Source organism: Capsicum annuum, chromosome 6 (assembly GCF_002878395.1).
Source record: "Capsicum annuum cultivar UCD-10X-F1 chromosome 6, UCD10Xv1.1, whole genome shotgun sequence".
NCBI classification, from domain to species: domain Eukaryota; kingdom Viridiplantae; phylum Streptophyta; class Magnoliopsida; order Solanales; family Solanaceae; genus Capsicum; species Capsicum annuum.
The window spans coordinates 112547305-112562879 of record NC_061116.1 but is presented as its reverse complement, the minus strand read 5'-3'; positions in this window follow the sequence as shown (position 1 = coordinate 112562879).

The following is a 15575-nucleotide window of genomic DNA, read 5'->3' as shown; positions in this document are numbered from 1 at the left end:
CTTTATTCTTAGAATAGATCAAAATATCATCAATAAATACAATAATGAATAAGTCAAGAAACTGATGGAACACTCTATTCATAATATCCATGAAGGTTGCAGGGGCGTTAGTCAACCCGAAGGACATGACTAAAAATTTGTAGTGACCATATCGGGTTTGGAAGGCTATCTTGGGTATGTCTGACTCCCTAACTTTCAACTGATGATAACCCGAATGAAGCACTATTTTTGAAAAACACTTGGCACCCTGAAGCTGGTCAAAAAGGTCATCAATCCTAGGAAGAGGATATTTATTTTTAATCGTGACCTTATTCAACTGGTAGTAGTCTATGCACATACAAAGGAACCCATCCTTCTTTCGCACGAAGAGCACGGGTGCACCTCATGGGGAAACACTAGGACGAATAAAACCTTTGTCTAGGAGGTCTGCAAGCTGTTCCTTTAACTCTTTTAGTTCCATGGGAGCTATTCTATATGGCGGAATAGAAATAAGATGAGTGTCTGGTAACACATCAATGCTAAAATCTATCTCCCTATCAGGGGGTATCCCTGGGAGATCTTCGGGAAAGACTTCTAGGAATTCATTACCTATAGGGACTAACTGCAGAAGAATATTTTCAACTGTTCAATCTTTTACTCAGATTAGATGGGACATACAGCCTTTGGAGATAAGCTTTTAGGCTCTAATATAAGATATAAAGTGACTTCTAGGTTTCACGGAACTCCCTGCCCATACAAGTGGTGTCTCATTCGAAAAAGAGAAAGTGACCTTTTGGGTCCTGCAATCGAGTGTGGCATAGCACGAATGGAGCCAGTCCATTCCATGGATGGCATCAGAATCTATCATATCAAGTTCTATAAGGTCTACCATAGTTTTCCTACTATGAATAGACATGACAAAATTTCTATACACCCTTCTAGCAACAACAGAATCACCTACAGGAGTAGAAATAGAGAAGGGTTCTATAATAACTTCGGGCTCAAACCAGAAATCAACAGCCACATAGGGGGTCACATAAGATAAAGTGGACCCGAGATCAAGTAACACATAAACATCACGGGAAGAGATTTGTAATATACCGGTAACAGTATCTGGGGAAACTTCCGTATCCTGGCGGTTGGTTAAAGCATATAATTGGTTGTGATTGTTCCCGACAGCTGAAGGGGCACCATTATAAGGAGAAGCCATGAATGTGTCTTGGGGCTTAGTCCCCCCAGATTTCCTCCAATAGAAGGGTAGTCTTTTTGAAGATGTCCTACTTTTCCACCAGTATAATAATTTTTCCCGTTAAAAAAACACTTCCCTGGGTGATTCCTCCCACAAATCTCATTCTGTGGATAAGTAAGATGCTGTTGGGCCACACTCTCCAACGAATGAGTATCTAGGGCTCTCGATCTATGATGATTCTTGAAACTCTAAGATCGTCTGTCTGCTGGTGATCCGGGTGCTGGGGCACTGGCAGCAGACTGTGCATTACTCCATGACTTCTTCTTTTGCCAACTATTTCCCCAGTTGCCGCTCTATGGCTAGTTGTGATTTTGATCCGCGGTTCTGGCTCTCTTTGTTTGCCTGTCTTTCTCTCTTGTTTCTAAAATTTTCTTTTTCTTCTCTTCTATCTACTGCATATGAACGGTTAACCGAGAAAAGTATAACTCCTTGTTCAACATAGCCCCCTGGCACTCAATTACCAGGTTATCAGCAAGACTGGATGCAAATTTTCTCATCCGGGCTCTCATATTACTAGTCAACTCTGGTGCATAGCGGGCTAGTTTATTAAACTTCAAAGTGTACTACTGGTCACTCATACTGCCCTGCTTCAGATTCATAAACTCTTCCATCTTGGCCTCCCTCAACTCCAGAGGAAAGAATCGATCAAGGAAAGCTTCCACAAATTTGCCCCAAACTGTGGGCTCGGTACTCTCACCTTTTGCATTCTCCCAGTTGGTATATCACTGATTTGCAACATCCTTGAGATGATAAGTTGCCAGTTCCACCCCTTTAACCTTATCCACATGTATTACCTTAAAGATCCTTTCCATCTCATCCATGAACTCCTGTGGATCCTCTTTCACCTTGGTGCCAGTGAACTTAGGTGGGTTTATCTTCATGAAATGTTCGACCCTAGTAGCCTCAGATGTAACAGATGCAGACCCAACATATTCTGATCATTTATCCTGGTTAGCTACCGACTGTGTCAGCATCTGAATAGACCGTTTGAACTCTGCATTTGACATATCTCCCTGAGCAGTTGGGGGATGGTTGACATTAGTCTGCGGAGCTCGAGGTGGACTGGTCGGGACTGGAGGGACTTCTGGAGTAGGGATAAATTTTAGAGTGTGAGCCATATTACGGGTCTGCATCCCATAGGTGGAATGGACCTCTTCTGCCTGAGCATTCTGATTGATGATACGACGTGGAGGCATAACTGTGTTTCTGAAATACAAGTGATCATTGATTAGGGGACAATTCAGACTCTGAAGCACGAACTAACTCACAAAGAAGGGAAACATTTCCTAAATGCCTAGCAGCCTCCTGCTTATAAGTGTGGCGCGCTACACACCTATAAATAAGACTCTACCCGATATGATTTTGCAGACACCCTAGGACCATGAACCGTGCTTTGATACCAAGTTTGTCACGACCCGAACCAGGGCATGGTCATGAAGAGCATTTTGAACCATGGAGGCCTGAAACACCCCTATTTGTCTGGTAATATGCACCTAATTCATATGATTAAATTAATACAGAAGAAACACAATATTTCGGAAACATGATCATAGATATGAAAAGAACCAATAGCGGGGAAATAAAGTTCCCCCGACATCAATTAACCTCTACACATCTGTCTGCAAAAATCTCTAACAAATGACTGAGTCAAGTAATGTATATAAATCGGGATAAGGCCCACAGTAGACCGCAAAACTAAATATAAGATAAAAGCAGTGCAGGACATATAGACCTTCCGAAACATAGAATGCTCTTTACTTGTGTCTGCAACTGTCTGAATGATCTACTTATTCTCTTGACCCCTAGACTGGGCCTCTAAACCTAAGAGGTTGGAGAGGGGAGGGGGTCAGCACAAAAGTACTGGCACGCAGAGATATCAAAACAAAATATAATATTTTTACAAAATATAGTTGAGAATCATTATAAGCAATTTCATATCAAATCATTTGAAAATATGTGGGAATAATACAATAGTTTTCAATACCAATGTAATGAGATTGAGCTAGGTGGAATACCCTACAATTATAATTCCACAGATATGTGGAATCCACCTCTGGTGCTTGGCGGCTAAGCCTCCAATCCAAGTAGCCGCCAGGAGTTGGCGCCGGTATAACCCCCATGTGAGTATACCACAGGGAATCCCCCCATGTGAGATATTCCAATTATTTTACTATCTACTTATGTAGGATACAATATCATATGACCCGCATCGGCAACTACGATTTCCAGCGATGAGCCCTTTAACTCAAACGCCTTCTTCGAGCATCAATCTTTCTCATGAAATCAATGCATTTCAAACGTTGTTCAAATCAATAACATGTCATACTATGTCGGGTATCATCATACCTGACTTGCAAGTCATTAGTATCATATCATTCTCTTCATTCAATCATCATATGCAACATATTTCAACATGAACAAAACAACCCTCTCTTTAAAAGTCAAAAACCATATCCAAATCATGACATTTTAAAAATATTTCATGACATGCATTTCAAGATGTTTTCAAATAATTTACATCATATGCACATTCAAAACAAATTCACATCAAGAGAGGGTTTTCATATAATCCATGCTCTCAAAATATCATCTTTTCGAAACACATGCATTTACATATATAATATGTAAAATCATTCAGAAGTAGGCCTAAAGACCAAATTCAATATTATAGAAATATTCAAAACATAATTATATTCGTAGTTTCAAAACCCCCATTTGTAAAACATTAATTTAAAGACCCATGAGATTTTTGGATAACCCCATGTACCTCTATTTCTAAAGATAATAGATGTTTCTTGAAGCTTGCGGATTGGTGATTCCTAATATGTAATTATCTTCAAAAAACTACGATCAAATCTTGAACTATTTGGGTTTTTACTTTGAAACCCTAAGGAGAAACCTTGAGCACTTTTGATGAATGAGGGTGTATTTTGGGGTCCTTGAAACTGAATTTCATGTTTTAGGGCTAAGTAAGGGTGGAAAAGAACCATTTTGTCCCCAAAATGAAGTGTCTAAGTCACTTGAATTCTTTACATAGGCACCGCCCATTCCATTTCCTATGTTTACATAGGTGCCACCCATCCCATTGCCTATGTTTACATAGGCTCCGCCTAGGCTATCTCCTATATTTTACATAGGCGTCACCTAGGCTATCACCTATGTTTACATAGGCACCACCTAGGCTATCGCCTATGCTTTCCAGTGGCCATGGGCAATTGATTAGGGGACACAGATCACTTTGAAACACCATAACTTCTTGCTCGGATGTTGGATTTTAGAAAAATTGGTATCGTTTGAAAGCTAACTCGAAGACCTATAATTTGACATAGAGTAGGCTCCATAATTTGATATATACAGAGAGTTATGGTCGATGGAAGCTGACACACTTTACCACGTCCACTAAAACTTAGTCGATCGAAATAGTTTTAACTCGTCCTTGAGTTGAAGGACCTCTATAGTCTAAATTAAAGCTTGAATGGATTCACATGCTACAAAATTAAGTAGCACGCCATATTGGCATAGGATTTTATGGCTTTGGGGTTTACTAACACATTGGAATCTTGGTCTATATTGTAGCCCGAAATACGGGGCGTTGCAATACCTTAACCTAGTCTGGGCATCATTTGCCTAAATATGAAAATTGAGGATTAGAAGTGGAATTGTCCAACTCTGTTAGGGCAAGACTTGTGTTAGCCTTGTGGACTTAGTTGTAGATATAGGCATAGTTGAGTCTAGTAAACCTTAGTATAAGGTTACTTCGTGACTTGGTAAATTGTAATAATCCTCCCTGGATTATGACTTATGAGTTATGGGTATGTTATTCCTTATAAAATGATACTTGTCCTTTACTATTACTATTCTCTCTTATATATTTTATTTGACCTTCATAAATGTCATTTCCTTTTATACTTGATATTTATCCCATAGAGACGTTATTTTCTCCTAGACTTGATACTTGGCCCATAGAGCTGCTGTTTTATTTTAGACATGACGTCGGGCCCTTAGAGATGATATTCCTCTTAGTTATGATTATTTGGCCTATAGAGATGATTTTCATCTTAGTTATAATTGTTGGGCCTATAGAGATGATATTCCTCTTAGTTATGATTATATGGACTAGAGAGGTGACATTCCTCATAGTCATAATGTATGAACTATAGATATGAGATATATTATAGATATTATATGCTAGTGAGATACCTTCTATATGAGAGGTGATTATATGCTTATTGTTGTTAGGCCTCCTAGATGTGAGATTCCTCCTATATGTGAGATGATTATAGACCTGAAACGTATAAATAAGAGGTAGTTTATATACATAGCTATAGATACGAGTTTTAGATATGTATATAGGCCTAAGGCCGTGACTATGATGTTATGATTATTTTGGATACATATTAAGCCAAAGCCTATGTTATGATATCGGTTGGACATCCAAAAAGTATTTATCTTTGTAAAGGATGCAGTTACAGTTAAATACACATCTCTCTAGTAAAGGATGGAGGAAGATGTGGTATGACTCGTATTATTCCACTGATTGATTACTAGTGATGGCTTGCATAGATTCGGTACATTCTTGCTTATTATATCTTTAATTTATGTGATTCCAACTAAAATATGATCTTATGACTATTCTTCCTAAATAAGGTTTAGGCTATCTAGGATCTAGTTGTATATTAAGTGACTATAGTACTTAATAGCAAGAAATCTAATGTACTAGTTAATTTATCTTTTCTAGTTGAAGTATGATAGCAAGAGCATATGGATGATACGTGGCTAATGATAATGATAGGTTTAGCATTGTTGAAGATTAGTTTCTATTACTGACTAAGTTTAATATGTTGATTAGTCTTTAAACGAGGATTTGTGTATTAATGATGCTAGATAATAAAGGATATTAGTAGATAGATAAACAAAGTATTTAAATAATGGTTATGGTCTTTTGCTAGATAGTGACTAGTGGATTATGATGGTTAGAAATGAACAATTGTTAATTGGTGATTATGGTCTAGTAGTGAATCTTGACTAGTTTCTAGATATTGGATATTTAGTGAATAATGATTGCGTGAAGAAAAGGTTAGGATAATAATCATGGGTCATCTCCATAATTCAACCTTATCACTTACTTCGATCGTGGTTTATATACTTTTATAATGATTTAGTCCCAAAGATCACTCCAGGCAATAGGCTTTTGTATTTACCGTCCTTTAAGCCACGTCTTGAGCCCATACACTTATTATATGTCTATAAATGTAACGCCCCAAATCTGGTACCCGAAATGCTACACGGTGCTCATGACCCTGAAGGACCACAAGCTAACCCATGACTGATATCTGTACCTATATACTGGATAATATACTGAATAATTCGGAAACATGAACTGAAAGTCCACAAGGTTTACATAACAGAAGTAAAACATAACATCTAAATGGGGTATGAAATACCCAAAACCACTGAAATAATTGTCTGAACATAATAGTATAGAAAGCCTCTAACTGACTGAACTGTCTGAGTAAGGAGTTGATGGGACATATCCCCAACTAACTCCAACTAATAAACTAATAAATGAGATAATAGAGAAATAATCATGTCCTCAAATGATGAGGACTCACTACTATCTCTGACTGCTGATATATAGAATCTACTAATACTCTGGAGCTAGTGTCTCTAAAACTATGGTATGAGACATCGTAGCAGAACTGCGTCAGTACTTTGAATATACTGGTATGTATATGAGGTAGGCTAAATGCATGGGGTTCATATGCATGAACAATACTAGCTAACTGACTAATATAAACGTGAGACTACATGCATGCATACATAGTAACTATATTTGAAATCGTGATAACATGAGTATGATGATGACTAACATAACTAATGACTAAATCCTAATAACTGATAACATGAGTTACTGTATCTGACAGTCATGAATCTAATGGAACTAGCTGAGTTCCATACTGTATCTGAGTTGACTATATCTTATGATCCTGAATTCTAAAGAACTATCTGAGCTTTTTTACCAAGACTGATACTGAGACTCTGGGAGGTAGTCATCTAACCAACATGCCCTAAATAATGCATTATAGCTAAATTGGGATCCAATTTGTGCCCTAACTGGAAGGGTGTCAATACCGCGCCACTGGTAAGTACAACATGTGAGTGACCCTAATATAATAGGTAACTCTAATGAGAACGGTGGGAACCCTTATATAGCTGTTTAAGCCACCTTATCTACCCTCATATAACAGGTTATGATGTCTCAACCTATGCTGGCTACATAGTTTTTGATCGTAAGGATTTCTTCTAAGAATCACACCCTCATATAATAGGAGAGTTCCCACCCTTGGGTTAACTCGATGCTAATTTCTACTCCCATCTGAATGGACACTGAATCATGATTTACTGAACTGAACATGGACTGAGTTACTAAATTCCGTTGACTGTTAAAATACCACTGATATCTGACAATTTATTGAGTTCATGATATCATGGAGATTTTCTAAGTCATAAGACTGTTGAAGTCTAAGGATCATAGCTTGATTGAGAGTATTGTGAAAACGTGACATGGCTCTAGGCACACAATTAATGTTTCGGGTACGAGTACCCCCAGGACTCGATGGAAGGAAACTGACCAAGCATAACTAACTTGAGCATAAAACTAACATCATAATCCATAGTACATCTGTAGAAGCATTTCATCAAAACATGTGATAGGCATAACTTATACATACATGGAGATTTCATGGTATCATGCTAGTTAGGCACTTTTTCTTCATCTAAACATTTAATCAAACATATTGTAGGCATGGTACATGTAAACATCATTGTACAATATTTAAACATCATGGTTTTATTCTAATTTCATCATTCAAGGGTTTAGTCATAGGTTTGAATGAATCTATATCTATAATAATTTAACCCCCATAGAATTTATCACCCAACATGGAGTAAAATTCAATTTCTCATTATCTATATGAACAAGAGTAGCCCAATCATGAAATTCATAAGAAAATCCATAAACTTGAATTTAGAAAAGATATTCTTGGGCTTCATCGATGAAAGGAGTCCATGAATGAACACTATGCATATCTTAGTTCGTGATTTTGTGAGGATTGATGGTGAAACCTTCCTGAATTTGAATCCCCAATAGAAACCCTAGCTCGTTCTTGAGATAAACTTGTATATTTTGGGTGAAGAATAGTTAAATCACGTGTTATTGGGTTTAAATAGTGGTAGGAAATTAACCCTTTTAACCCTTGGATGCGTCTTTTAAAATTGTAAAAGTTTCCCAAACTAGACCTTTAGCACAACGCGAAGCTATCATGCCATGTCACTGGCTTTTGACAATTAGGAAATTGAGGGATGGCGTGACGTGGGGCCATTATGTTGCCACTTCCTTTGTGACCTGGAACTTTGGTACGACGCAAGGGAAATCGCGTTGAGACACTAGAAAAAAGACAATTTTGAATTTGGGCCCTGGCGCGATGTGCCATAATTGCGGACCCCTACTGGAATTTTCCAAATGCCATTTTCTCTTGTGGCGCAGCGCGCCACTGACTAATATGGTGCTGTTTTATGATGGGAACTTGAAATAGTCGTAACTTCTGACCCGGTTATCGAATTTGGGTGAATCTCATATCGATGGAAAGCTTATTGAATTTTCCACATAAAAAAAGTAAAAATCTTAAAAATTCCTCATGTAATAACTATCATTCAATTTAGAATCTAATACTAGACCTTCTTGAGATAAAATTATCTAGAAAAAAGTATGGGGTATTACAATAAATATATTTGTATATATTTATGTTTATAATTATATTGACACCCAAAAAGGTTGGAGGATACTGTGATGATATATTGTTACCCAGCAAGGAAAGAGTTTACTGTGATGATATATTGATACCCAGCAAGGTCAAAGGTTCATTATGCTGATGATAGATATGATGATGAAAGTTGAGATGATAAGATTGTAATATTAATTGTGTACTTTGTATTAAATCCTATATGCGCATCTTCTATCACTAGTATACACCTATGTTTATCTGCCGGTATGGGACAGTTGTATAGATATGGGTAAATAATATGCCTTACGTTATTTTTTTTAATTGAACCTTCTGAAGCTGGGGCGGTGGGGGTATGTATAGGCTTAGCTAGGTATTTGGTTGGTCAGAGTAGTCGGTTATTCACGCTGTTATTGACATTGTTATTATTATTGTTATGATCATTATTATGGTTAACCTATGATAGATTGGTCATTGATCTAGTATCGAGATTTAAGGTACGTACGGCCTTTTCTATCTTATTATGGAATTATTATGCATGATTATTTCATGTCTAGACATATGGATTAGAAACCCTGAGCATGATCGTAATAAATTTTGATAGTATTATAATAAGGTCTTAGGATGAGGATATGATAATATTGGTTATGCTTTGAGATAATCTCATGTTTATATTTATATGTATGTGTCTATATATATATATATATCTAGCTATATGAATCTATGGCACTACCTTATATCCCTTCCTTTGTTTGTATATATTATATATTTATTTTTTGGCCTTGTGTATTGCTATGTATCTTTTTTCTCTCTTCATTCATTTATTGGACTGGGATATATGATATAATATTGACATCTATTGAATATGGATAGAATAGGATAGTTCATCCTGATACTTCCTTACCCTTATTATGTTAGGTACCCTTATTATGTTAGGTTCTTGCACTTGAACATAATAGTTTTCCCTTATATTCTCATTGACTTGTTATATGATTTCTAGACTCTTAGGTGTAGTTTCCATTAGATTTATTTATTATCTATATCTGCTTTATATTTGGCGCTCAGGTTGTAGTTGTCTACTGAGTACCATTCATATGGTATTTAAACTACACTTCGATAGCCTACAGATCATAGTACGAGTTATCGCTACTAATGTGTGCATTGTGTAGAGCATCCATGGTTTAGAGACTTAGTGTGAGCCCCTGACATTTATAGTATTACTTATCTCTCGCTTATGTATTAGAATATTCTATACATTGCATTTAGATATAAGTCACATCAGTGTATTCCTCTTGATATTTCACTTTTGTACTCTTATTATATTATAAGATCTTGTACTTATACCACCAGGTTTTGGGATTTTTTTATGTATTGATCTTTATTTTTGTTTATTCTGTATTTTTTCCTTATATTATTAAGTAGTCTATTACTAGCCATTCCAGACTATGAGTTGGCTTGCCTACTGGTAGGTTATGATAGGCCCCATCATGACCTAAGAAATTAGGCCATAACAATGCTAAGAATTGTTCCCTACCCCAATATGTGATATATATATATATATATATATATATATTTGCATTTGATGATGTGCATTGGATTTGACTAGTTTTAAATTATTACTCATGGCATTATTTTATCTATTATCCCTGAGTTACATGCTAGTGCTCCAACTGCTAGCAGCCTTCAGATACTGTATCACCATGCGATGCAGGCACTGGAGATGCTTCTACTTTTTTTATGTAGTATTAGGTGGATCAACTCAGCTTGATGGCCGCTGGTGGTAAAATGGTGAGCTTCCATTCTCTAAAAGACTTTATCATTTCATTAGTTTCCTTTCTAAGACTAGAATTTAAGATTTTACATATTTATTAATATTATCATTATCATCGTTAGAGTAGGGGAAATATCCCAAAAAGATTGGCTTTCAGTATTGCTTAGAGGCTTTGTGGATATTACTATAAACTTGGGTGGTTTTGGTTATTGGTTGTTGGATATAGGTATCTTATATTCCTTTGAGATTTCATATCTTATCTTTTTATATATTTGGAATTCAGCCTCTGTTGGGCATTTTTTTTTGGTTTGACTAAGCAATAGGGTGGGTCTCCAGTCCTCAGTGAACTTGAGATTCCTTTCATTGCTAGGTCCTTATTTGGGTCATGACAAAGTTTGTATCATAACCAAATATATGGTTAGTTAGGTGTTCACAAAGATGTGTCAAGTAAAGTATCTTTTATGCATGTGTAGTATGTCATACTTATAAGGTAGAGGCTATGAGGAATTTAGGAACATTTCCCTTTTTTGTGATCTAATATCAGGCTGTAGAGTCTAAGGTCTTGAAATCTACCCTAATTACCATTTGTTCACTTTTCATAGCATTCCTCCTAGAAGATTTTATATTTATGAAAACTGCTCTATCCTGATTGAGGACAATATGGATAGGGCTCATCCTACTCAAGGAGTTCATACATAGTCTAGGTTTGCTACTTTTGATTTCCCTAGTAGAGTTCTATCGGTCCCCAGTAATCTTTCTCCCGCTGGTAATACTCCTATTCGGTCAGCTCCTGCATATATTACTAATATTGTGTTCCATCACTCCATTCATCTATTGACCTAATTATTTACATCCTAATCATAACAGTCGGGTCTTGTTGGTATTGCTATGAGTTCTTCTGTGGCCACTAGAGTTGGCGAGTTCATTAGGTTGCACCCTCTAACTTTCACTGGTACTAAGGTTGAGAAGTATACTCAAGTATTCATATATGAAATGGAATAGATATTTTATGTAATGTATGCTACTGAGGTAGAGGGTGTGGAGTTCCCCGCTTATCAGTTGAAGGATATGGAGTATCAGTGGTATGAGAAGTGCGATCAGTCTAGGGGTAAGGATACTGAGTCAGACTTATGGGACGGTTTCTTGGGTGCCTTTCTTGATCACTTCTTTCCTCAGGAGTTAAAAAAGGTAATAGTTAAGGAGTTCATAAATTTAAAGTAACGCAAGATGATGGTAAAAGCGTATGCCTTAACATTTTATCAGTTCTAGGTTGTCATATGATTTGATTATGGAGAAAAAGGATACCTTGTTGAATAAGGATATTTACAGCTCTAGAGTAGTGGTGTATATGCTACCACTAGAAGAGGAAAAGAAGAAGCAAGATAAGATAGGGGAAAGATAGATAAGAGATTATGAAAAAGAGTGGTAGAGATGGTGGGAAATAGTCTCATAAGAAGAATTGTGATAGTTATAACTCCTATTTAATTGCTAGTACTCTTTACCCAAAGCCGTCTGGTGATATTTTTAGAGTGGTTATGGCTCTAGGGCACAAGGTGCCCAATCTCTGGCTAGTGTGTCCTAGTTAGCACCATCATATCCTCCTTGTATATTCTATGGTTAATTGCATCGTGGTTAGTATGAGAAGGGGAGGAACTGGTGCTTTAGTTATGGTTAAATTGGTCATATACAATAGAATTGTCCTTTAAAAGGTTTTTTCTGGGCCAATGAGGTTCTGGTTGGTACTTTATCAGCTCCTGCACCAAATGGTGCCACTTATAGATCTATAATTGGTAGGAATCTTCTCTATGCTCTTACTACTTATCAGGATTTTGAGGCATCTCTTGATGTCGTCACAGATATGTTGAAACACTTCTCCCATGATATGTATTTCTTGCTTGATCTAGGGTCTACTCTTTATTAAATTTCCTTATTTATGGATATGCATTTTGGTTTTAGTTTGGAGTGTATTTTGGACCCTTTTTCCTTTTTTACCTCGGTGGGAGAATCTATGGTTGCTATAAAAGTATATAGGGGTTGTGTGGTATCTGTTTGTGGTAGAGAAACGTTGGTGGATTTTATTAAATTAGACATGGTTGAATTTTATATCGTCTTGGAATTGGATTGGTTGCACTCGTGACATGCCTTTTTAGACTGTCAGGCTATAAGGTCATTTTAAAATTTCCAAATAAGGTAGTTATTGATTCGAAAGGAAGTTCCCTAGTTATTAAGGGGAGGTCCATATCATATATTTGATCTCAAAAATTAATTTCCAAGGGGTGTATTTATTATTTGGTATGGGTTAAAGATTCTAACTTGGAGTGTCCTTCCTTACAGTCTATACTCGTGGTTAGTGGATTTTTCTGAGTCTTTCCTGATGATCTTCCTAGTATTTCTCCCGGTAGGGAAATTAATTTTGGGATTGATCTTCTTTGGAACACTCATCCTATCTCTCTCCTCCTTTTTAGATGGCTCCAGCTGAGTTGAAAGAGCTTAAGGAGCAATTGAAAGATCTCCTTGATAAGGGTTTCATTTGCCCTAGTGTGTCTCCATGGGGTGCTCTTGTTCTTTTTATGTGTAAGAAGGATGGTTCCCTTCATATGTACATTGATTAGTTTAAGTCGAATAAGGTAATGGTGAATAATATGTACTCTCTTCCTAGGATAGATGATTTGTTTGACCAGCTTTAGGGTGTTAAGTATTTCTCCAAGATGGATCTCCGTTCGGGTTATTATCATCTAAATATTAGAGGGAAGTTTATCCCTAAGACTACTTTCCATACCATTATGGTCATTTTGTGTTCTTGGTCATGTCTTTCGGGTTGACTAATGCCCTAATTACATTTATGGATATCATGAATTGGGTATTTCATCTGTTTTTTGGAGTTGTTCGTCATTGTGTTTTCAATGATATTCTGCTTTATTTGAATGGTGAGGCAAATCATGCTAATCACCTCCGTAATGTGTTGTAGATCCTGAAGGATCAATGTTTGTGTGCTAAGTTTTTGAAGTGTGAATTTTGGTTGAATGTTGTTACTTTTCTGGGACATATTATATCTAGTGAAGGGATCGTGATGGATCCACAGAAGGTGTCAGTGGTTAAGAAGTGGCCTAGACCCATGGCACCAACCAATATTTGGATCTTCTTGGGTTTAGCTAGTTATTATAGAAGGTTTTTGGAGGGATTCACATTTATTGCAGCATGATTGACTAAGTTAACCCAGAAAAAGGTAAAATTTCTTTGGTCGGATGCTTGTGAGGTGGGCTTTGGATAAGTTGAAAAAGAGGTTGACTTCTGCTCTAGTTGTGACTCTATCCGATGGTACTGATAGTTTTGTTGTCTATTGTGATGCCTCCAGGGTGGAACTTTGTTATGTCTTAATGCAGCACGGTAGAGTAGTGGCATATGCTTCTAGAAATTTGAAGGTTCAGGAGAAGAATTATCCAACTTATAATTTGGAATTGTTAGCTATGGTGTTAGCATTAAAGATCTAGCGACATTATTTTTATGGGATCTATATTGATGTTTATTCTAATCATAAGAGGCTACAATATGTGTTCGCTTAGATGGAGCTAAGTCTTAGGCAAATGAGGGGGCTTGAGTTGCTAAAGGACTATACCATGAGTCTCCATTATCACCTAGGTAAAGAGAACATGGTTGTTAATGCTTTTAGCAGGGTGTCCATAGGGAGCTTATCTCATGTGGATGATGATAAGTGGGATTTAGTGAAGGATATTCACCGTTTGGCTAATCTTGGAGTCCATCTCTCAAATTTTAAGAATGGTGGTGTGTTGGCGCAAGAGGTGGCAAAATCATCTCTTGGTGCTGAGGTAAATACGAAGGAAGTGTTAGTCCGTGTCTTGATGCAAATTGAAGAAGATGTGAGCATGTTAAAAGTGATGGCTTTCGAGATTGGTGGTGATGGTATCTTGAGGTTCCAAGGGAGGCAGTGTGTTCCGGACATTGATGCCTTGCGAGAAAGAATTTTTGTTGTAGCTCATGACTCGCGTTATATGGCCCATCGTAGTTCAACAAAGATATATCATAATATTAAAGAGATATATTAGTGGAATAATATGAAGAGGGATGTGGAAAATTTTGTGGCTAGGTGCATAGTGTGTCAGTAAGTGGAGGTGGAGAACTTGAGGCCCAGTGAATTATTTTAAGAAATTGAGTTGAGGGCAGGAAATAGGAAATAATTCATATAGATTTTGTTATCTAACTTCTGCGGTTTTGTAATCGTTTTGATTCTATTTGTGTCATTATAGGTAGGATGTCTATGTCACTTCTTGTAAGTAAGAACTAATTACTTTTCCAAGGACAATGCAAAGTTGTTTATTCAAGAGATCATGAAGTTTCATAGGGCACCAATTTCTATTATCTCTGATTGAGGTACTTAATTCTCAGAACATTTTTGGCACTCTTTTTCTAGAGGTTTAGGGACTAAGGTGAGTCTTAGTACAACTTTTCACCCGTAGGTAGATGGGCAAGCCGAGAGAACCATTCAGACATTTAAGGATATGCTCAGATCTTGTGTGATTGACTTTGGTGGGAGTGGGGTTGACCACTTGCCTCTCAGATAATTTGCCTACAACAACAACTATCATTCTATTATTGGTATAACTCCGTCTGAGGTGTTGTAGGGTAATGGTGCCGTTCTCCTATTGGGTGGTTTAGAGTTGGTGAGGTTGAGCTATTTGGTCTTGATTTGGTTCACTAAGCTATTAAAAAGGTTAAGCTGATTAGGGATAGGTTTAAGACCACCCAAAGTTGTCTAAAGTCCTAAGCAATTGTAAGA